General features: G+C 35.7%; 1 protein-coding gene across 1 annotated transcript in view; it reads left to right on the top strand.

Annotated features, from left to right (window-relative positions):
- Positions 1-25,229, top strand: part of ARAP2 (ArfGAP with RhoGAP domain, ankyrin repeat and PH domain 2) — a 249,271-nt gene that overhangs the window by 186,023 nt on the left and 38,019 nt on the right. Inside the window, exons 33-35 of the transcript XR_010139659.1 lie at positions 7,714-7,893; positions 19,190-19,329; positions 19,966-20,063. The gene's annotated coding sequence lies outside the window, so the exon portion shown is untranslated. The remainder of the gene's footprint in view (positions 1-7,713; positions 7,894-19,189; positions 19,330-19,965; positions 20,064-25,229) is intronic.

Genomic DNA, 25,229 nt, shown 5'->3' with positions numbered 1-25,229 from the left:
CAATTTGACTTCCTCTTTTCCTAATTGAATACCCTTGATTTCCTTCTCCTGCCTAATTGCCCTGGCCAGAACTTCCAACACTATGTTGAATAGAAGTGGTGAGAGAGGGCATCCCTGTCTTGTGCCAGTTTTCAAAGGGAATGCTTCCAGTTTTTGCCCATTCAGTATGATATTGGCTGTGGGTTTGTCATAAATAGCTCTTATTATTTTGAGATACGTCCCATCAATTCCTAATTTATTGAGAGTTTTTAGCATGAAGGGTTGTTGAATTTTGTCAAAGGCCTTTTCTGCATCTATTGAGATAATCATGTGGTTTTCGTCTTTCGTTCTGTTTATATGCTGGATTACATTTATTGATTTGCGTATATTGAACCAGCCTTGCATCCCAGGGATGAAGCCCACTTGATCATGGTGGATAAGCTTTTTGATGTGCTGCTGGATTCTGTTTGCCAGTATTTTATTGAGGATTTTTGCATCAATGTTCATCAAGGATATTGGTCTAAAATTCTCTTTTTTTGTTGTGTCTCTGCCAGGCTTTGGTATCAGGATGATGCTGGCCTCATAAAATGAGTTAGGGAGGATTCCCTCTTTTTCTATTGATTGGAATAGTTTCAGAAGGAATGGTACCAGCTCCTCCTTGTACCTCTGGTAGAATTCGGCTGTGAATCCATCTGGTCCTGGACTTTTTTTGGTTGGTAAGCTATTGATTATTGCCACAATTTCAGCTCCTGTTATTGGTCTATTCAGAGATTCAACTTCTTCCTGGTTTAGTCTTGGGAGGGTGTATGTGTTGAGGAATTTATCCATTTCTTCTAGATTTTCTAGTTTATTTGCATAGAGGTGTTTGTAATATTCTCTGATGGTAGTTTGTATTTCTGTGGGATCGGTGGTGATATCCCCTTTATCATTTTTTATTGCATCTATTTGATTCTTCTCTCTTTTTTTCTTTATTAATCTTGCTAGTGGTCTATCAATTTTGTTGATCCTTTCAAAAAACCAGCTCCTGGATTCATTGATTTTTTGAAGGGTTTTTTGTGTCTCTATTTCCTTCAGTTCTGCTCTGATTTTAGTTATTTCTTGCCTTCTGCTAGCTTTTGAATGTGTTTGCTCTTGCTTTTCTAGTTCTTTTAATTGTGATGTTAGGGTGTCAATTTTGGATCTTTCCTGCTTTCTCTCCAAAGGAACGCAGTTCCTCACCAGCAACGGAACAAAGCTGGACGGAGAATGACTTTGACAAGCTGAGAGAAGAAGGCTTCAGACGATCAAATTACTCCGAGCTACGGGAGGATATTCAAACCAAAGGCAAAGAAGTTGAAAACTTTGAAAAAAATTTAGAAGAATGTATAACTAGAATAACCAATACAGAGAAGTGCTTAAAGGAGCTGATGGAGCTGAAAACCAAGGCTCGAGAACTACGTGAAGAATGCAGAAGCCTCAGGAGCCGATGCGATCAAATGGAAGAAAGGGTATCAGCCCTGGAAGATGAAATGAATGAAATGAAGCGAGAAGGGAAGTTTAGAGAAAAAAGAATAAAAAGAAACGAGCAAAGCCTCCAAGAAATGTGGGACTATGTGAAAAGACCAAATCTACGTCTGATTGGTGTACCTGAAAGTGACGGGGAGAATGGAAACAAGTTGGAAAACACTCTGCAGGAGATTATCCAGGAGAACTTCCCCAATCTAGCAAGGCAGGCCAACATTCAGATTCAGGAAATACAGAGAACGCCACAAAGATACTCCTCGAGAAGAGCAACTCCAAGACACATAATTGTCAGATTCACCAAAGTTGAAATGAAGGAAAAAATGTTAAGGGCAGCCAGAGAGAAAGGACGGGTTACCATCAAAGGGAAGCCCATCAGACTAACAGCGGATCTCTCGGCAGAAACCCTACAAGCCAGAAGAGAGTGGGGGCCAATATTCAACATTCTTAAAGAAAAGAATTTTCAACCCAGAATTTCATATCCTGCCAAACTAAGCTTCATAAGTGAAGGAGAAATAAAATACTTTACAGACAAGCAAATGCTGAGAGATTTTGTCACCACCAGGCCTGCCCTAAAAGAGCTCCTGAAGGAAGCGCTAAACATGGAAAGGCACAACCGGTACCAGCCACTGCAAAATCATACCGAAATGTAAAGAACATCGAGACTAGGAAGAGACTGCATCAACTAACGAGCAAAATATCCAGCTGACATCATAATGACAGGATCAAATTCACACATAACAATATTAACTTTAAATGTAAATGGACTAAATGCTCCAATTAAAAGACACAGACTGGCAAACTGGATAAAGACTCAAGACCCATCAGTGTGCTGTATTCAGGAAACCCATCTCACGTGCAGAGACACACATAGGCTCAAAATAAAAGGATGGAGGAAGATCTACCAAGCAAATGGAAAACAAAAAAAGGCAGGGGTTGCAATCCTAGTCTCTGATAAAACAGACTTTAAACCAACAAAGATCAAAAGAGACAAAGAAGGCCATTACATAATGGTAAAGGGATTAATTCAACAAGAAGAGCTAACTATCCTAAATATATATGCACCCAATACAGGAGCACCCAGATTCATAAAGCAAGTCCTGAGTGACCTACAAAGAGACTTAGACTCCCACACATTAATAATGGGAGACTTTAACACCCAACTATCAACATTAGACAGATCAACGAGACAGAAAGTCAACAAGGATACCCAGGAATTGAACTCAGCTCTGCACCAAGCGGACCTAATAGACATCTACAGAACTCTCCACCCCAAATCAACAGAATATACATTTTTTTCAGCACCACACCACACCTATTCCAAAATTGACCATATACTTGGAAGTAAAGCTCTCCTCAATAAATGTAAAAGAACAGAAATTGTAACAAACTGTCTCTCAGATCACAGTGCAATCAAGCTAGAACTCAGGATTAAGAATCTCACTCAAAACCGCTCAACTACGTGGAAACTGAACAACCTGCTCCTGAATGACTACTGGGTACATAACGAAATGAAGGCAGAAATAAAGATGTTCTTTGAAACCAACGAGAACCAAGACACAACATACCAGAATCTCTGGGATGCATTCAAAGCAGTGTGTAGAGGGAAATTTATAGCACTAAATGCCCACAAGAGAAAGCAGGAAAGATCCAAAATTGACTTTTTTCAACAATGATTTTATACACACACACACACACACACACACACACATACACATAAATTATGAGCCAGGTATATGAAATAGATACATATATAGCAGCATAGTAGAGGTACAATAAATGTTAGTTATCAATGTATTAGTCCTCCTAGCTTTCATTTGATCTTGGTTGACCCTAATGGTTTTAAAAACTGCTTCTAGCAGGCAGATCAAGATGGTGGAATAGAAGGCTCTTCCAACTGTCCTTCACAAAAGGACACCAACCTAATAACAACTATCCACACAGAAAACAAACTTCGTATGAACCAAAACTCAGATGAGCACTCACAGTACCTGGATTTAACTTCATATCACTGAGGGAGGCACTGAAGGGGTAGGATATATGGTCTTGAATCAACACTATTTCTCCCCAATCCCCTAGCAGCAGCAGCGTGGTGCACTGAGGAAATTTTTTAGGACAACAGGCTGGGCAAAAATTTCTTGAGTAATATCCCCACAAGCACAGGCAACCAAAGCAAAAATGGACAAATGGGATCACATCAGGTTAAAAACTGCAGCAGAGCAAATAGAACAACCAACAAAGTGAAGAGACAATCCACAGAATGGCAAAAAATATTTGCAAACTATCCATCTGTCAAGGGATTAATAACCAGAATAAATAAGAAGCTCAACAGTTGTATAGGAAAAAAATCTAATAATTTGATTAAAAGTTGGCAAAGATTTGAATAGACATTTCTTAAAAGAAGACATACAAATGGGAAACAGGAAGATGAAAAGGTGCTCAACACAAATTGTCAGAAAAATGCAAATCAAAACTACAATCAGAAATCATCTCACATAAGTTAAAATTGTTTATACCCCCAAAAGAGGCAATCATAAATGCTGGTGAGATTGTGGAGAAAAGCAAACCTTCTTGGTGGGAATGTAAGTACAATTACTATGGATAACAATTGGAGGTTCCTCAAGAAACTAAAAGTAGAACTACCATATGATCCAACAATCCCACTGCTGGATATGTACCCCAAAGAAAGGAAATCAGTATATCCAAGAGATAGCAGCACTCCCGTGTTTGTTGCAGCACTATCCACAATAGCCAAAATATGGAAGCAACTTAAGTGTCCATCAACAGATGAATCGGTAAAGAAAATGTGGTACTTATACACAATGGAGTGCGATTCATCCATAAAAAAGAATGAGATTCTGTTATTTGCAACATGTATGCAATTGGACATCAATATGCTAAGTGACCCACCTGTTATTTATTTGTGGGATCTAATTGAATTCATTGAGATAAAGTGCAGAAGGATGGCAGCCAGGGGCTGGGAAGGGTAGTGAGAGGGTGGGTGGGATGAGATAAGAATGGCTAATGGATACAAAAGAATAAAAAGAATCAATAAGACCCAGCATTTGATAGCACAACAAGGTGCCTATAGTCAGTTTAATTGCACATTTTAAAATAACTAAAAGAGTATAACTGGATTGTTTAACACAAAAGTTAAATACTTGAGGGGATGGATAACCCATTTTTCATGAAGTGATTAGTAAACATTGCATCCCTATATTAAAACATCTCATATACCCCATAAGTGTATACACCTACTATGTACCCATAAAAATTAAAATTCTTTTTTAAAAATTAAAAACTGCTTCTAGAAATTTTTTCTTCATCCTTTAAAACATATGTTATGCACTAATAAAGCAGATTACCACAAGTTATGGGCTGAACTGTCTTCTCCCAAAAATCTTATGTTGAAATCCTAATTCCTAATACCTTAGAATGAATGTGACTATATTTGGAGGTAGGGCCTTCACAGAGGTGATTGAGTTAAAATGAAGTTATTAGGGCAGGCCCTAATCCATTCTGACTGGTGTCATAAGAGGAAATTAGGACATACAAAGAGACACTGGGGATGCCCAGCCACGGAGGAAAGGCCATGTGAGGACACAAGGAAAATGCAGCCATCTGCAAAGTGAAGAGAAAGGCCTTGTAAGAAAACAAACCTGCTGACATCTTGAACTTGGACTTCCAGCCTCTAAAACTATGAGAAAATAAATTTCTGTTGTTTAAGCCACCCAGGTATTTTGTTATGGTAACCTTAGTAAAGTAATACATCACGTTTTTGTGTTAATTTGTTAATATTGATATATGATGAGTAGAATACCCTCTGGTACTTGAAATAATTAGTCCTTGTGCTCTTGTTGCTCCAAATCTCAGAATAACTTTCTAGCATCACATCAAAGTTACAATAACCATATGATTAATGGAGGAAAAGAATGACATGTTGATATGTAACTGCTTAGAAATCAGCTAGCTAAATAACGTGAACACTAAAATAATATAGCATAAAATTCAAAATTGTGGCTCAGCAAAATTACTGTTGGAGTCTGCTTGTAAAGACTCAAGTTCTCATATCAAGAGCCACTCTTCCAGCAGAGTAAAGATGCCCTATCTTTCATAACATCTGATAAAGAATATTGCTGAACCTTTCAAAGAAAAACCAAGAGAGCTTCTCAGTTAAACGACTGAGCAATCAACAAATACACTAGACTACAGAGACAGAAAAACTCACTTCAATCAACCCAGCTGACCCAAACCATGATTTTACAGCCTGTTGACTGGCTTAACAACAAACTTCATCAGATGGAAGCAGCATTTATATCTCACTGGGGAGGATCTCATCTTCCCCTCTACTATTGCCTCATTTGTCTGCTCCTGTTTGCAGCAAGACTCTTCATTACATTTGTCTAACTTGCTGCCTTCTCTTTTTAACCTCCCATTCTTTCTTTGAACCTTCTTTATTCAGCCTTTGTTTCCCATTGCTCTTTGAAAGCTGCTTCTGGTAAGGTCACAATAACCTTATTCATGACTGTAATGACCAGTTTTCAGTCATTGTATTGACCTATCACCATCTGTAGCATTTTACAAAGTTAAGCACCCTCCTTTGTGTAATAATTCTAGTATTGGTCTCTAGGATGCTACTATCTTGTGGTTTTCCTCTTTCCTCGCAAGTCAGTCTTCCCAGATCCTTTACTGGGTAGCCTAACTCCTAGAGGAACACATCAAGTCTCGTAACTTTGCATACAGTACATCTTCTGTGCTACCCATATGTTTAACTTCAGTCTGAATCTACTCATTCAGTTCCAGACTGTAGTTTACATTTCCACTTGAATGTACAACTAGCATCTCAAATATATCTAAAGCTCTTTACTTGCTCCTCAGCCTTTCCTTGTCTAGGACTCAGGTACAGGGATATTAAGCAGCGTTATTCAGCTAATGATTGGCAAAACTGGTGTTCAAACCCAGGAAGTCTAGCTCAAGAGGCCACACTTTTACACTCTGCCATTAATTATATCTTTTCTGAATTATGGCACAAGATTCTCAACTTGTCTCCCTAATTGCATGCTACTATGTGAAAGGAAGCAAAAGACAGAGTGAACTTCTAAAATAAAAGACTGTGTCTCTTCTCCTAATAGCTGTCTATTTCAGTTAAGTTAAAATGGAATGTCTTTATCAATGTCATGTTGCATTTATGAATATACATATTTAAAATATATTTAAATATAAATACAAGTTGGAAATGATTGTTCCAGTGTACCACCTGCTATTTTTTAAACACTCTGCCTCACTCATTTTGCTATAAGCATACTGTTCCTCAGCATCACTAGGCATGAAAAGGCCTTAGAACTTTTCACTTAACTGTTTCTTCTGTTGGCCAACACTCTTTCCAGACATACACATGGATCACTCTGTTAACTACATATAGACCACCTTGAATATCTCCTTGCCAGGCAGACAATCTCTGATCTTGCCATATGAAGTGACATCATCATCTTCCTGCTATCCCCTTTATCTTCTTACTTCATTGGGATCATCACCACCTGATAATGGACATATTTATTAGTATATATTTTAATGATCTACTTCCACTAGAATATAACACTGCAAATGCAAAGTCTTAGATTAACCACTGTATTCCTAGAATCTAAAATAGTGCTTGTGCCTTATCTCATATTCACTACTGAAACATATATTGAATGAATGAATCATGGCATAATGAAGTAGCTTGAAGAAGAACAATGATTTCACTGAAAGCTAGAAACAATGGGAAACAAAATAAAAAATAAACAAAAACAAAAACAAACTCGGCTGTTGCTGGAATGAGGAATAGGGGTGGCCAGATTCTGAAGAAGTAGGAACATTAAAGACGTGGGCTAATATTTTATAGCTGCTATTTTTCTGGGTGCATTTAAAGAATCTCTACACAGGACAAAAAGTTGAAAATCTAGTCTTTGCTCGGGTTGAGATGATTTTTTAAGATAGAATAAACAGCAGAGCTTTTGCAGTCTTGTTCAGGAAACAACATTGGAGACTCAAGGCACTAAGATCCTAGCAAGAATGGAAGAATAGAAAACTAACAATAGCTGGTTTTCCTTTTAAGGCATTTGCTGAATTGTGATGCCACATATGACAGTAAGCTAATAAGCTTAGCAGAAAATCCCCAATAGTGCAGTGGAGTTGTTTGTAGTCTCATGATACTAAGAATACAAAAATTCAATTGTATTTACTACCATGCAGAGAGACCCTTGTGAGCATACAAGCTCTCATTTGGAAGCCTTGGGAAGCCATATGGTTGGAGTAGGTATGAATTGGAATCTTGACAGAAGATTCTGCTCATCATCAAAACTGCCCACAACCTCAATTCAGCTCAGTCCCATTGGATCAGGATCATTAGCCTCTTTGCCAAAAGATGGAAAGGTAAATCCTCTATGGAACTTCTCTATTTTTTTTTTTTAATTTCTGGCATTTAAAAATGAAGAAAAAGGAAAAAAATTCAAGACAATTGACCTCTGACCAAAATGCTAAGATGAAAATATAGACAATAGAAAGAAATCCCCAAATGATCAAGCTGTTGGAATTACCAAAGAAGGACTAAATAACAGGAATGATTAATATTAATATTAACAAGAAAATAGAGAAAAAATACAGAAAATATTGGATAATTCTGTCAGAGAATTGGAATTTTAAAAAATCAAATAAAAATTTTAGAAGTTAAAAACATAGTAACTAAAATTAAAAACAAATGGGTTTTATAGCATAATTGACATGCACCAAGGGTTAGTGAATTGGAGACAGGTTAGTAAAAAAATCAAATATATCCAAAATGAACAAACAGAAAAACAAAATATGTAGATAAAAGAAGTATGTGAGACACTGTTAAAATGTCGAACATATATATAATGTGTTATCTAGAAAATTGGGAGGAGGCAATATTGGAGGAGAAAATGACCAACAGGTTTTTTAAATGGATTTTTAAAAATCTATTTATACCAATAGATTCAATATGTTAGCCAAACTCTAAGCAAGGTAAATTAAAAAAAAACCTACACAAAATTACATTATAATAAAACAATGGAAAAGTTACTGAGGAACTCTTAAAATTATCCAGAGAATACCAAAACCCCAAACTTAAAGTAATAACAATACAATGACAGTGGCCTCCCACCATAAAAGATGAAAGCCAAAAAAAAAATTACAATTATTAAAGTGCTATATGAAAATATATGCCAACTAGAATTCCATATCCATTAAAATATTCCTTGAAAGAGATGGCAAAATAAAGGCTACTTTGGAAAAAGAGATTTCCTCAGTTAAGCTGCATTGAAAAAAAAAACAAAAACTAATGTTTCAGATAGAGAGAAATTGGTCATATGTAGAAGTGCCAAAATGCAGTAAAACTAAAGAGCAAAGGAAAGTTAAAAAAATCAGGTAAACATAAATTAATATTGACTGTACTACATGACGATATAATGTCTTGTGAATAAATGTGCAAGCATTATCAGGGAAGAAGTGAATGTAATAATTTGTATTAATTACAATGTCAAGGATGCATGCTTTAATTTCTAGGGTACCTGCTAAAAGAAAAGTGAAAGAACATATGACTTTCATGCTTATAGAAAAGAGAAATGGAAAACTAAAATATATTTTAGTAATTCAAAGTAGAAAAAAAGAAAAAGGGACAAAAACAGGTCACACTGAAAACAATAGTAGTAAGGTGGTAGATATAAGGCTAAATATATCAGTAATTACATACAAAACTAAGCACTTCAATTAAAAGCAAACAACAAGAAAACCTATACATGTTCTGGTTCTCAGAGACACACATAAAATATATAGACGTATGTTGAAAGTAAAAGTTTGAAAAAGATGTATACTCTGCAGATAATAATCTAAAGAAAACTGATTTCCCAAAACTAATAAAATACAAAGTTGTCTTTAAGGCAGGAAACATTACTTCAGATAGAGACATTGCTTGTAAAGGAGTGGTCATTTCACCAGAGAGTTAAATGAATAAACGCTTTACAGTTCCAATAAAATTGTAAGCTCCAAGGGTCACAGTCCAGGTTTCATGTTCATGCTGTAAGAAGATGCACTCCAGACAAGAGGAAGTGCCTACTCTGGTACAAATTGAACTCTATAAATATGCTCTGGCCCCATTGCAAGTGTATATACCCCACATACTTTATACAAATGGTTACAATGATGAAAGAATTTTTATTATTATAGTTTTATATTGAAAATAGTTCAGGACCTATTGAAAGTAGCCAATATACTTGAGTACATTTGTATTAATCCCATGTTTCTTAATCATTTTCTGCCCAGCTACTCAAGTACCTAATAAAAATAGAGTAACATTTAATGAAATAAATTTCTTCTTTGTTAGATGAACTTAGCTTTTGCTCCCAATGAATTTATCTGGTTTGTGCTATCATGTATGTATTATTATTACTAAATACCAACTCTTGCCCACTCTGAAATAAAATTGTGAAATTACCTTATAAAAGTACCTGAAACTGGCTGGGTGCAGTGGCTCACCCCTGTAATCCCAGCACTTTAGGAGGCCGAGGCTGGTTGGTCACCTGAGGTCAGGAGTTCAAGACCAGCCTGGCCAACATGGTGAAACCCCGTCTCTACTAAAAATACAAAAATTAGCTTGGCGTGGTGGTACATGCCTGTAATCCCAGCTACTTGGGAGGTTGAGGCAGGAGAATCACTTGAACCCAGGAGGCAGAGGTTGTGGTGAGCCAAGATCACGACATTGCACTCCAGCCTGGGCGACAGAGTGAGACTCCGTCTCAAAAAAATAAATAAATCAAAATCAAAATTAAAAAAAAGTACCTGAAACTAAATGGTTAAACAGTTACTTCCCACACTATGAGACTGCCAAGTTGAATCAGGAAATTAGACATATAACAACTATTTTAGAACAAGTTAGAAATCAAACATTTGACATGCTAAATCAAATTACCAGAGATGCGATGGTTCTTATGAGGATGATTTTCCAAAACATAATGACTTTCTGTTTTACTCCATCTCATGAATAATAAACAGTGTGCACTCACGGGCAAAGAACAACATGGACACATTCCAAATAAATCAGATCTTATCCAAGATTTTATAACCATATTACAAAATTACAGGATTTAGATTTCCTGTCAGGGCCTTAGTGGAAATGCTAAATCTCATTCAGTGACAGATGTTGTGCCTATGTCTAGGGATTCAAAAGCTTAAAATATTTTAAATGCACTCATAGATCCAATATAATCAAAATACTAGAACTGTTTAAATCATTTCTATCAGTTGACTGTACAAATGACAAAATCAACCCTTAGGGTTATTACGTATTTTAAAAGACATAAACTGCAATCACTTAACGTCATTAAACTTAAATAATGAATTCCTAGCAATACACATTTTAAATTACTACTGCAAAAGAAATACACTCCTGACCTCATTTGTAATCCATCGCCAATCATTATAAAATGTCCTTAAAGTAGCCTACAGACTATCAGGGGATCTTCTATTATGCCCTAGGACAAAGTACTTAAAAAGTATTTCTCTGGTGGCTGCATAATATGAGTAGTCATCAGCTTTACACTTAGTGAAAAGTATTTCCAAATTGTGATAAAGCTTATTTGGTAGTATGTGGTAATGATGTAATATTTTTTGTTTAATGTTATTTTGTGTATTCATTTGTATATTTTGCCTTTTATGTTTGCTTTTTCCATTTTGTTAATGGTAATTAAATAAAAAATTTGGAAAGTCTCTTTGTTCTAAATAGACATCATTTTATACTGGAAGTCAAGCTCTGGTTTTGTTAATGGTATTTAAATAAAAAAATTTGAAAAGTCTCTATAGACATTATTTTATACTGGAAGTCAAGCTCTGCTCTCCCTGAATTATAATTAAAATCCATTTTCCAGCTTGATTTTGGAAGGTGTGTATCCTTACTAATTTCTCATCTCACTTCCCCAATAGATTATCATTGAATCGCCTTTAATAAGCAGCACTAGTAATGTATGTGTCCCACTTATCAGAGATTTTGTAGGTCTCTCTACTTACCAATTATCTGATCCAGAAAAATTAGTTGCTATTTTTCCCATTTTTAGAATAATTGAGCAATAGATTAGTAAATGCCAATGGTGTATATTTATAAAATCTTTTTTAAGCTGCTCCTCTCTGTTCCAGACACAGAGACAACTTTGGGGTATAAAAAGGTTAGTTAACCTTACTGCAGATGACTAATGCAATTGCTGCTCTGATGTTCTTGAGGATAAAAACTCCTTAGTTAGGGCCTGTACATTTCAGCAGTTATAGTGGTGCATTTTAGTGGTTGTAGTGATGTATCGAGCATTCACGGTGTGAAAGGCATGCCTAATTCGCAGAATAGTTTTATGGAAAAACACAATTATTGAAAGCATGTAGCATTCTGTTAGTCACATGTCCTAAACACAGCAATCATCAATTCCCTTTGCATTCATTCTCTTGTTCTCATTCACTCTTTTATTCCATTTAAAAATATTTGTTGTGTATCTGCTGTATGGCTGGTATTGAGCTACTTAGCAATTTCATAAGTGGATATAAATTTGTAAGATAATCGACTAGCTGAAGAACAAGAAATGTGGTTGTTATTCATCCATAATGCAAATAAACTTGCCAGCACTCTGGGATTTGATTAGAAGTTACCTAATTCACTCTCTAAGTAAACACAGCCTCCATTTTAATAAATTCCTTTTACTTTAAAAACTCTTCAATTTTTACTCAACTATATTAAAGATGCATAAATATTTTACAAGGATAATTTGAAATATTTTTATTTTAAAGAGAAAGGTGTCATTGTTGATATCTCTGGAATCTAGAAGCCCAGGAGTTGAAGATACAAGTAATTCCTTTATACTTAGTAGCTCATCACTTTTAGAAAAGTGCAGCATCTTGATGGAAAACATCATCAGTAGTTATCCTGGGCAGGAGTGGAGATTTCCTAGGAAGGTAATAAAGTAACTTTCTGGTTTGGATGGTAATGTTCTATATTTTGGTAGAAGTTTAGGCTACACAGGTGCATGTATTTAGCACCAGTTGAGGAATGTACACTTAAGATAGGTGTATTTCATTTCATGTAAATTTTTTTTTATAAAAAACTGCATGCTGGGCCGGGCGCGGTGGCTCATGCCTGTAATTCCAACACTTTGGGAGGCCAACGCGGGTGGATCACGAGGTCAAGAGTTCAAGACCAGCCTGGCCAAGATGGTAAAACCTCTCTCTACTAAAAATATAAAAATTATCCGGGCGTGGTGGCAGGCGCCTATAACCCCAGCTACTCACGAGGCTGAGGCAGAGAATCGCTTGAACCCGGGAGGCGGAGGTTGCAGTGAGCCGAGATCGCACCGCTGCACTCCAGTCTGGGCGACAAAATGAGACACCATCTAAAAAAAAAAAAAAAAAAACCCTGCATGCTGAAGTATTTAGGGGAGATTGTTGAGATATTTGCGATTTGCATTAAATAGATAGAAATAAGATGAATTCATGGATATAGGAAGGGATAAATGAATCAATAACATAAATAAGGATGTATTGTAGTTTTTTTTTTTTTTCTTTTTAAACGGAGTCTTGCTCTGTCGCCCAGGCTGGAGTGCAGCTGCCCTATCTCGGCTCACTTGCAAGCTCCGCCTCCCGGGTTCTCGCCATTCTCCAGCCTCAGCCTCCAGAGTAGCTGGGATTACAGGCACCCGCCACCACGCCCGGCTAATTTTGTTTTTGTATTTTTAGTAGAGACGGGGTTTCACCGTGCTAGCCACGATGGTCTCGGTCTCCTGACCTCGTGATCCGCCCGCCTCGACCTTCCAAAGTGCTGGGATTACAGGCGTGAGCCTCCGCGCCCAGCCGTAAAATTTTAATAGTAGATCTGGGTAGTGAATTTTGGGGTGTTCATTAAAAAGTTCTTTCAAATTTGCTGCAAGTTCAAATGTTTGCATAATAAAGTGTTTGAAAGAAAATAATGCAGCATTAGAAGTGCATATAATTTATTCATTCTCTTTAGCAATTTTTATGTCAATAAAAGTATTCAGGACTGAATTAAATTGTATTTAATTTCAAAGCTGCCTTTTCATATGTAGCTACTGTTCATAATACTGAAAGCTGTTTCCTGCATGCGTTGCTTTAGAACTCAATTAACATTGATTTGTCCACTGCTGCAGACTATATTAACACTAACAACTTAGAATAAATTTGGGTTTGCTCTTTATGAATAAGTTCAATAACTTGCTGCTTTCATTCCTACTTCCTTTCCAATGCGTTCTAATTAAAAGCTATTAATGTTTGTGTTTCCTGGCAATTTTACTTTTATATTCCTATTCAAATTACCATATTACTGATATGTATATTTTTCCTAATAAATGTTGCATTTTATTGTTTGTTATTTCTATTTACAAGTTCAATGACTCTACTTGGATGTTCAACATTTACCTTTCAGAAAATTTTCATAGTTCATAAATTTAACTTGCTCTATTTTTCAGGTATGAACTGTTCTAACAGCAAGCACTAGAGCAGTTGTCCAGAAATTGGTTAGTTTCATTAAAGGTGTCAGAAGAGCATATAAAAAATACTATGTGCATTTTTTTACTTTTAAAAAGCTTTATTAATATTCAACATATAGATTGGCTAGGACATGCTCTTTTAGTCTTTATCAAACAGTCACATGTCACAAACAGCGTTTGAATTGCCTGAAGAAAGAGTGAGTGCTTTACACTGTGGAAGAGTTAATAGTTAAGCTCATTGTACCATATTGTGTTTCATACTTGACGGTTTAAGTAAATTTATAAATATTCACTAATTTTAACTAAGTTAAAGCAAAAAGGATAATTGGTTTAAAACACTTCTAAAAGAGTAAGCAAGAAAGGAGAAAGGATAAAAGAAAGACAATCTGTGGAATGGAGATAATACAAATAATGTAAACATTAGAAAACAACAAGAAAATTACAAAATCAATTTATCCTCGTGACCACAAAATTGGAGAAGTTCGTAGCCTTGTTATGCTTGTGTGTATTTATGTATTTATTTACTATTATTCTTGTTATTATTTATTAATTTATTTGTTTTTGAAATGGAGTCTCGGTCTGTTGCCCAGGCTGGAGTGCAATGGTGTGATTTCAGCTCACTGTAACTTCTGTCTTCTGGGTTCAAGCGATTCTCCTGCCTCAGCCTCCCGAGTAGCTGGCATTACAGGCGCCCGCCACCACTCCCAGCTAATTTTTGTATTTTTAGTAGAGAAGAGGTTTCACCATGTTGGCCAGGCTTGTCTCCAGCTCCTCGGCCTCCCAAAGTGCTGGGATTACAGGCATGAGCCACCATGCCTGGCCCGTTGTTATGCATTTAAAACAATGATGTTCTCAAGGTTATATGACCAAAAGTTTACCTAAAACTAGTTAGTAAGAAGATTAGCTGAAATTATACCTACTACCATTAGTGATGAAATTAACCCTAAAGGAATTTTATGTCTTATAATATTAATTCATGATAATATGAAGTCTTCATGATACATGAGATAGTTTTTAAACATGGAAAAAGTGAAGACATATCTCTTCAATTTTTAAAGAAGGAATTTTAAAAGTTAATACTCATGTTACTTTACCAAATGTTACTTCTACAAATAACTCATATTTATAAGTCATATTTGAGTGATGGATATAAAAACCAAAAAGAATTAGGGAAATACTTGTCCTACCTGCAATAGAGGGCTGGAATATCACATTAAAAGAAACATAATGCATTTCCTTAGAAGATAAAAATAAATTGCTAGAAGATGTGAACAAACAAGTACTTTGTGGGAGTATTCAGTTGTATGAAAGTACCTATATTTCAAATATGCCCCATTTTATGGTATTCCACTTCAGCAATGAAATACATAAATAACTACTTTTATGTGATCTTCTAGAAAAAAAAGTATAAGGGAGAAAATAAGTTTTCGATACTGCCTTTAATAAAATCAATGCTTTCTTGAAACACTTATTTAAATAAAACTGCTCACAGAGCAGCTTCTTAGATTAGAATGAGAAGAGAATGCCAGGATGAAAGAATGCCACACATGAAAATCCTTCTGTTCTTATTCAGAGACATGCTTTGCAGTGTAATACGTTTTTCTAGGTTTTTGTGCTTTAGTTTGGAATACCCTTATTTTGCGAGAGAATTCCAAAAAACTGCTGCAAGAGTTACTTTTGTACTAATTTTATACTAATTGGCTAAACCTAAAGGTAAAACACTATCAGACATGAGTTTCAGATGATATGGTTTTGACTTTCTGGCTGAAATACACTGCTTAGACACTGGCTGCAGATGCTCTGTGCCAAAGCATGCTGTATGTATTTAGAATACAAAGCATTTGGATAATTACATTGTTAGGGTTAGAGTTATTAAAGTAAGATTCTTCTAAAATATGGTATAGTCTTGTCAATACATAACCAAGTTTAAGAGACTCCTTCCTAGGCATGAAAACCAAGCCTTTGGTCATCATGCAACTATCAAAACCTCTTTCTGTTGAAGCTTTCATAAAGTCCACACTAAACAAATCTGGGTTAACAAATACATCAATAAGTAAAAAACTAATTAACACAAAAATAACTTACCGTTTTAAATACAATGTCTTCTCTCCATTAAGATTATTTTAATAATGCATGTTTAATTCAAAGAGCAATATAACTGTGAAAAATAATTTAAGATAAACTGTAATAAGTCAAGATACATATTCATGTATCTGTCTACACTCAAATGAAATATAAAGCCTTATACTCCATGTTTATTGGCTTTTTGTAATCCTTTTTAGGTAGAGTGTTTTTCTTTTCCTTTTAGCTTTCTTTAATATTGTTGAACTCTTAAAGTGTACTAGGTTACTCATCTCTTTTCAATTAGAGATGAATACCGATCTATGAGACAAAGTCAAAGCTTTGAAATTTTAAGAATTAATTTGCAAAGAACATATTTTGAAATAGCAGAATTTGTGAATTACAAAATAAAGACATACTTAAATCAATTGCAGGAAGTCTGTAATAATTAGTCATTCCTCAAGAAAATCAAATAGTCATAAAAGGCAAAGATAGCCTCTCCTTAGGCCCCTGTGGCAGTCATTTTCAATGAGACTTGGGACTCAAATTAGGAGGCCCACATTTAGAACAATAAGAACAGTTTTGCCACCTGCTTTAGAGTTTTGTGGAATAGTGTTTCTCCAAATGACCAATTTTCTTAAAGAATGATTGAATACATTTCTTTTTTTGGAAAAGCAAACATTTAATTATACAGGAAGTTTTCTCCCAAAGAGTCAGAAAAAATTTTTTGTCAACTTAAACTTTAATTAAACTAAAGAATAATTTATCACTTTAAAAAACACAATTTGTTCCTATCAAAATCTCAAAGACTTTTTTTTACAGAAATGATAAAAACAATGCTACAATTCATATGGAACTACAAAGACCATGAATAGCTAAATCAATCCTGAGAAAGAAGAACAAAGCTGGGGGCATCACACGTTCTGATTTCTAAATATATTCTGAAGCTACAGTAATAAAAACAGTATGGTACCAGTTAGAGACAGACATATAAGACCAATAAAACATGCAAATCACAACCACAATAAGATACTGTCTCACACCAGTCAGAATTGCTATTCTTAAAAAGTATTTTAAAAATGACAGATGTTGATGAGGCTACAGAGAAAAGGGAATGCTTATACACTGCTGGTGGGAATGTAATTCAATTAATGTAATTAATTGAACCTCTAGGGAAAGCATTTGGATAGTTCTCAAAAAACTTAAAAGTACCATTCAACCCAGTAATCCCATTGCTGGCTATATACCCAGAGAAATATAAATCATTCTACCAAAAAGACATATGTACCTGTTACGTCCATAGCAGCACTATTCACAATAGCAAAGACATGGAATTAACCTAGGTCCCCATCAGTGGTGGATTGGATAAAGCAAATATGATTCATATATATCATGAAATACTATGCAGCCATAAAAGGAAGGAAATCATGTCCTTTGCAGCAACATGCATCAAAAGCATCATCCTAAGTGAATTAATACAGGAACAGAAGACCAAATACCACATGTTCTCACTTATAAGTGGGAGCTAAACCTTTGGCACTCATAGACATAAAGATAGGAAAAATAGACACTGTGGACTACTAGAGGGAGGAGAGACATAAGAGGGCGAATATTGAAAAACTACCTATTTGGTGATGATAATTCATAACCCAAACTGCAGCATCATTCAATACACCCATGTGACAAACCTGCTCATGTACCCCCTGAATCTAAAATAAAAGTTGAAATTATTTTTAAAAGAAGAACAAAAATAATAAAGAGTTCAGAAATAAACCTGTGCATTTATAGTGAATTGATCAATTGACTTTAATCTTTTACTGGGTATATGCAGCATTATTCCTCATGCATTTTACTTAGTAACATCTAAATTAAAATCTGCTTTCATATATGTTGTGCTTACCAGGGAGACACAGCACTATCCATAAGAATCCAATGTCTGATTCCCATTGCATTCGGAGTTCTCAGTGCCATCTTCACTGTAATGTATATTCAGATATATTCTGAATAAAAGGAAGGGGCATGTTGGCAAGAAGATTCTAACTGCATATCTGGATTAGACCCAGGTTGTTTGAACTTTTTGTTTCTGTATCTTTCAATTGTGTGGCTTTGGGAAAATTTACTTGATCTCTGTGCTTGAATTTTCTCATCTGAAAAGTGTTAATAAGAATACTAACGAAATTTCAGAGATAATAAACCTAAAAGGCATTGGAGTATGTACTTGTTAAATATTAGTTGTTGCTGCTATCTGGATCTTAAGATATGTGAGCCTCAAAAGAATAAGCAGTGTCCACCTGAGGAGGATGAAGAAGTGGTAACCTCAGGAATAAGATGAATTCAGTTATGCCAAATGGGGAAAATGAATATTGAAGAATAAATGAGTTAATTATCATAGAATGGGGGTTTCTGATAGCACAATAAATGAGTGCTGCTTCAATAAAGAAGTGATCAATAAAAGAAAGCATGAATATAAAATTTTTACATAACAGGATGGTTGTGTTGAAAAGACTAGATAATTAGATTGGCCTATAATTTAGATTATGGACAAAATTATGAAGATGGGAAAGTCAGTTAGCTTATATGGCCACTGGAATGAGTTTAGACCTCTCAAATGTCAATTGTGTTCAGATTAATTATACCTTCTCTCAAGTGCTACATTCTCTTGGATGGGAGATAACTTTGTCCCCTGGTGAAAGCTTGCATTGGTTGCTCAGGCACTGGGAAGCTGTTTTTGTTTGGAGTGTGCTTGTGTGCAGCCTGTAGGAGGATAGCTGAGAACCTGGTCTCCACCTGCTAATCTGGTGGGCAGATGCCATGGTGGAGAGAAACCTGGTATGCAGAAGATGAAGACATAGCACAATGTAAGTCATGTCCTATAGATCTACATCACCTGTAAGGCATGAGATCCCAGCATGTGCTTCTGAACTCACATGGGATTCTGAAGGTGCAGCAAACATGGATGGGATCTCTAGAGGAGTGGGCACCCAAAATATATGCTTCCTGACCATGCAGGCGAGAGTGGAAAATTGTTAGTATTTAGATTTATGTATATGGTAATATGATTTAAACATGCTTTGTTCACATATTTCTATCTAATGAAGTTATCTTCCTGTCCTAATGAGGTGGGTAACAATATGTCTCACTGTCACTGTTTTGGAGATTTTGCTGAACTTGGTGAACTTGCTGTACTCTGGCCTGGACAGAAAAGAAAAGAGAAACTTAAACTTCTTGGTTTCCTTGTTCGGCCTTCCTATTGTGATGGGTGAGTGCTTTTGCTTAGGTTTGTAGACCAGGGCTCTGGTTAGCTCTGCTGCTTGCTCCTCTTACATACAACTTTTGGGGATGATAGCCTTTAATTTTCTACAGCACTTCAAAATAGATTCTTTCTGTGGTCTGCATTAGATTTTTTTTTAACATCCATATGGGAATTTTAGGCCCATTAAAGTCTATTTAAAAACCTTATGGCAGAGAAAGGCCAGGTGCAGTGGCTGACACCTGTAATCCCAACACTTTGGGAGGCACAGGGAGGATTGCTTGAGCCCAGGATCTTGAGACTGGCCAGGACAATATAGTGAGACCTTATCTGTACAAAAAAACAATAATAAATAACAAAATTAGCCAGCCATTGTGGCATGAGCCTGTAGTCGCAGATACTCAAGAGACTGAGTATTGTTGTTTCAGTCCAGGAGGTGGAGCTGCAGTGAGCTGTGACTGCACCACTGTACTCCAGCCTGGGTGACAGAGCAAGACCCTGTCTCAAAACAGAGAAAGAGAGAGAGAGAGAGAGAGAGAGAATACTGGTCAGGAGTTCACTTACTATAGGCTGGTACAATGAATATATTTTGCAATATATGCCTAGTTTACAATGACCTGGTTAATTATTCCCTCCTCTACTCAGGAAAAGACAACATAGAGTAGAAATTAACAAAAGAATCTCTGGAGTGAGGCATTCTGAAATTTTATTGAAGCTCTAAAACTTAACAGCTATGGAAATGGGTAAGTTTCTCAATGCTTTGTACCTTAATTTCCTCAGAGGTAAACTTCTCTGACAATTGTCCCCCTCTTATCCCTCTCTCTCTTACTTTATAAATTTTCCGTTCATTTTGAGTTTTTTTCTGTATTTATTTATTTAATTTGATAATTGTCAATAATTGCATATCTTTATGGGGTATAATGTGATGTTATGATGCATGTATATGTTTTAGAATGATCAAATCAGTCTAATTAGCATATCTATCACCTCACATATTTATACATTCTTTGTGGTGAGAACATTTAAAATCGATTTTTTTAACAATTTTGAAATATACATTATTATGACCTATAGTTGCCATCCTGTGTAATTGATGACTAGAAGAATTTACTCTTCTTGTCTAACTGAAACTTTGTACCATTTGCCTCACGCTTCCTCTTTCCCCATTCTTTCCAACCCCCCAGCCTCTGATAACCACCATTCCACTCTGTATTTCTATGAATTCAATTTTTTGTATTCCACATGTAAGTAAGATTACATGGTACTTATCTATCTGTACCTAAGTTACTTCCCTGAGCATAATGCCCTCTAGATTATACATGATGTTGTAAAGGACAAAATTTCCTCCTTTTTAAAGGCTGAATGGTATTCCATTGTGAATATATATCACCTTTTTTTACCCACTTATCCACTGATGGGCATTTAAATTGTTTCTATAGCTTGGCTATTGTGAATAATGCTGTGATGAATTTGGGAGTGCAGATAGCTCTTCAACATACTTATTTCAATTTATTTGGATATATACCCAGAACTGGGATTGCTGGATACCATGGTAGTTTTGTTTATAGTTTTTTAAGGAAATTCCATACTGTTTTCCACAATGTCTGTATTAATTTCCTTACCTACCTGCAATATATATTGTTTCCTTTCCTCTACATGCTCACCAACACTTCTTGTCTTTCATCTTTTTTATGATAGCCATTCTAACAGGTATGATGAGTTAATATCTCATTGTGGTTTTACTTTGCATTCCCCTGATGATTAGTGATGTTGAGCACTTTTTTTTTTTTTGTATTATTGTTGGCCATTTTTATATCTTCTTTTGAGAAATGTCTATTCAGGTTCTTTGGCCATTTTTTTTTAGCAGGGTTATTTCCTTGTTATTGGGTAGTTTGAGTTTGTTAAATATTTTGAATTTATCCCCTTATCAGATGCATAATTTGAAAATATTTCCCCCGTTCTATAGATTGTCTCTTCATCCTGTTAATTGTTTACTTTTCTATACAAAAGCTTTTTAGTTTTATCTAGTTTCATTTGTCTATTCCATTTTTATTTTGTTGCCTGTGCTTTTGGGGTTTTATCCAAGAAATCATTGCCCAGACCAATGCCATGGAGCTTTTCTGCTATGTTTTCCTCTACAGTTTCAGGTCATACACTTAAGTCTTTAATCTCTTTTAAGTTGATTCTTATATATGGGGTGAGGTAAAGGTCCAGTTTCAGCAAGTGAATAGCCAATTATCACCAACATACAAATATGTTATAATAGCTTTCATCTTAACCTAAAAAAGAAATGATAGAAACACACAAATTCCCTCTCGACACCATATTCTACTGCTGCTACCTCCCAATATCTCAATAGCAAACCACTTTTAAAATCCTCTTTAGTGTCTTGTTTACTTCCATTTTGCTCTTGAAGTTTCTCTAATCAGACCCACCACCACCAAAACAACAAACTACTTCTAATCGAGATCATGAATGGCCTCCAGTTTGCCAAATAAATTGTCTAATTCTCATACCTTGGATAACTCCTTTATTCAGTGGCCTTTGACATCAGTGGTTTATGATCACTCTTTCCAAATCCTTTTTCACTTGGTAAACGGGACACTACATGCTAAATAAATGTAAACATAAACCACAAAATGTTCATTTGCTTATTCCTCTAAGTGCTTCTCTTCCATACTGGTGCTCATTTCCTGAGTTATGTCATCCAGAAGCATTACCTCAAATATTATATATTCACTAGTTACTTCAAATATGTATCTCAGACAATTCAATTCTTTCTTTCCTTCTTCGTCTCTTTCTTTCTCTTTTTCTTTCTCTTTCCCCCTCCCTTTTTCCTTTCCCCTTTTCCCTTCCCTTTCCTTTTCCCCTTCCCCTTCCCCTTCCCCCTCCCCTCCGTCCCCTCCCCTCCCCTTCCCTTCCCTTCCCTTCCCTTCCCTTCCCTTCCCTTCTTTCTTTTCTTTTTTCCTTTCTCATGGTCTTCCTACATGTCCCAGCCCCAGAGTGAGGTGGCTCTTCACAAACACGATCACAGGCTACTACAGCCTCGAACTCCTGGGTTTACATGATCCTCACATAGCCTTCTGAGTTTCTGAAATTATATAGTGGAGGCAACAGACACGTGTCATTGTACCCAGCTTTAGACAATTTGCTTCATCTTCAAACTGTATGCCTTTAGCTTCCGGCAAATTTATGTGCATTCTTGTTATAAATTTAGAAAATGTTTTCTGTTACTTGAAACAAAGTCCAAACACAGTTGGCTAACTAAACTTCTGGGAATGTTGCCCCTGATATCTTGACTAAAGTTCCTGTTTAAATGTTGAGACACAGACAGGGCAATTTTCAGAAGACCCTGGTTAAACTACATAAGTGAAGTATAGGAAGAAAAACGCAGTTCTCTGAGTTTTTCTTCAGTTTTTTCATATTAGTGAAAATTAGCTGATCAAACTTACAATTATTTTATTTGGGGGAAAACTAAGGATGTCTTTGTTAGCATGGTAAAGCTACTTAACCATGGGTATGATTAGACTGTAAAGCCAAGAAGAAATAGGTGTCTGTACATGGTAGTACATAAAAACATTTAAAGAGAGTGCAGGTGGGGTGGCTCACACCTGTAATCCCAGCACTTTGGGAGGCCAATGTGGGCAGATCACCTGAGGTCAGGAGTTCGAGACCAGCCTGGCCAACATGGAGAAACCTTGTCTCTACTAAAAATACAAAAATTAGTTGGGCATGGTGGTGGGCACCTGTAATCCCAGTTACTTGGTAGGCTGAGGTAGGAGAATTGCTTGAACCTGGGAGGCAGAATTTGCAATGAGCCAAGATCACGCCATTGCACTCCAGCCTGGGTGACAGAGTAAAACTCTGTTTGAAAAAAAAAAAAAAAAGAAGAAGAAGAAAAAAACACATTTGTTTATTGGATTTATTAATTGGATGAATAAGTGAGTAAGTGAGTGCCCAATGAACTCTAGACCAGAGGGAGCTATTAGCATGATATCCACAAAGGAGATGTTAAGTAGGTATCTACTGAACCATATTTAAAAGGTATACTTGAAAGTTTTCATTTTCAGCAAGATAAACATTTATCTTTTCATTTGAGGTTATCTTGCCAGGCATCTAAAAAATAGAAACAGTGTAGGAAGTAAAAGAAAGACATTATAAAGTATTTTACAGTCAAGAATGATCTTAAAACAGTTACAAGTGCCTAATCTTTTGAGAAAATAAACACAAGAGAGCAAGGTATACTGGAACAGTCCCATAATTGTGTTAAGTCCCATAAGGTTAAAGTCCCTCACATTAAGCATTTTATAATTGAACTGTTGAGAAACAAATTAAAATTTTAATGATCTTTCCTCCCTTTAGAAGTAAACGTAGTTCCTTATTACCAATGCTGCCAGAACACATAATATTATTGTCTAATCAGCACTTAATGACCTACCCTTAGTGCTTCTAATTTTACATAATTAATGTGCATGTGAAATAGGATTGCAAATGTTTGATTTTCATATGCTACATGTTGAAAAAATATAAGCCACCTACTACTAAGTTATTTTTGTCTGTTTTTTTTAACTTTCATTTTAGGTTTGGAGGTATATGTGAAGGTTTGTTACGTAGGTAAATGTGTCATGGGGGCTTGTCATACATATTATTTCATCACCCAGGTGTTAAGCTCAGTACCCAATAATTATTTTTTCTGCTCCTCTCCCTTCTCCCACCCTCTCCCATCAAGGAGACCTCAGTGTTTGTTGTTTCCTTCTTTGTGTTCATAAGTTCTTATGATTTCATCCTACTTGTAAGTGAGAACATGTGGTCTTTGGTTTCCCATTCCTGTGTTAGTTTGCTGAGAATAATAGCCTCCAACTTCATCCATGTTCCCACAAAAGACATGATCTCATTCTTTTTTATGGCTGCATAGTATTCCATGGTGTATATGTACCTCATTTTCTTTATCCAATCTGTCATTAATAGGCATTTAAGTTGACTCCATATCTTTGCTATTTTGAATAGCGCTGCAATGAACATTCACATGCATGTGTCTTTATGGTTGAATAGATTTATATTTATCTGGATATACACCCAGTAATGGGATTGTTGATGGTAGTTCTACTTTTAGCTCTTTGTAGAATTGCCATACTACTTTCCACAATGGTTGAACTAATTTACACTCCCATAACAGTGTATAAAGTTTCACTTTTCTCCACAAACTCGTTAGCATCTGTTATTATTTGACTTTTTAGTAATGGCCATTCTCATTAGTGTGAGATGGTATCTCATTGTGGTTTTGATTTGCATTTCTCTAATGATCAATGATATTGAGCTTTTTCTTTATGTGCTTGTTGGCCACATACACATTTACTTTTGAAAAACGTCTGTTCATTCTTTTGCTCTCTTTTTAAAGGGCTTGTACATTTTTCTCTTGTAAATTTGTTTAAGCTTTTTATTGATGCTGGGTATTAGATATTTGTCAGATGCATACTTTGCAAACATTTTCTCCCATTCTGTAGGTAGGTTGTCTATTCATTTTGTTGATAATTTCATTTGCTGTGCAGAAGCTCTTGAGTCTAATTAGATCCGATTTGTGAATTTTTGCCCTTGTTGCAATTGCTTTTGGTGAGTTTGTCACCAAATTACATAAACAGAACTATCGACAAAACCCAATGATTATCTCAATAGACAGATACAGGCTTTCCATAAAATTCAACATCTGTTCATGTAAAAAAAAAAAAAAAACCTCTCAATAAACTAGGTATTGAAGGAACATACCTCAAAATAATAAGAGCCATCTACAACAGGCCACAGCCAATACCATACTGGAAGCTGGAAGCACTCTCCTTGAAAACAAGCACAAGACAAAAATGCCTTCTCTCTTCACTCCTATACAACATAGTATTGGAAGTTGTAGCCAGAGA

This window comes from Pongo abelii, chromosome 3 (genome assembly GCF_028885655.2).
Source record: "Pongo abelii isolate AG06213 chromosome 3, NHGRI_mPonAbe1-v2.0_pri, whole genome shotgun sequence".
Classification (NCBI taxonomy): Eukaryota; Metazoa; Chordata; class Mammalia; order Primates; family Hominidae; genus Pongo; species Pongo abelii.
This window is presented reverse-complemented; position numbering and strand designations above follow the sequence as displayed.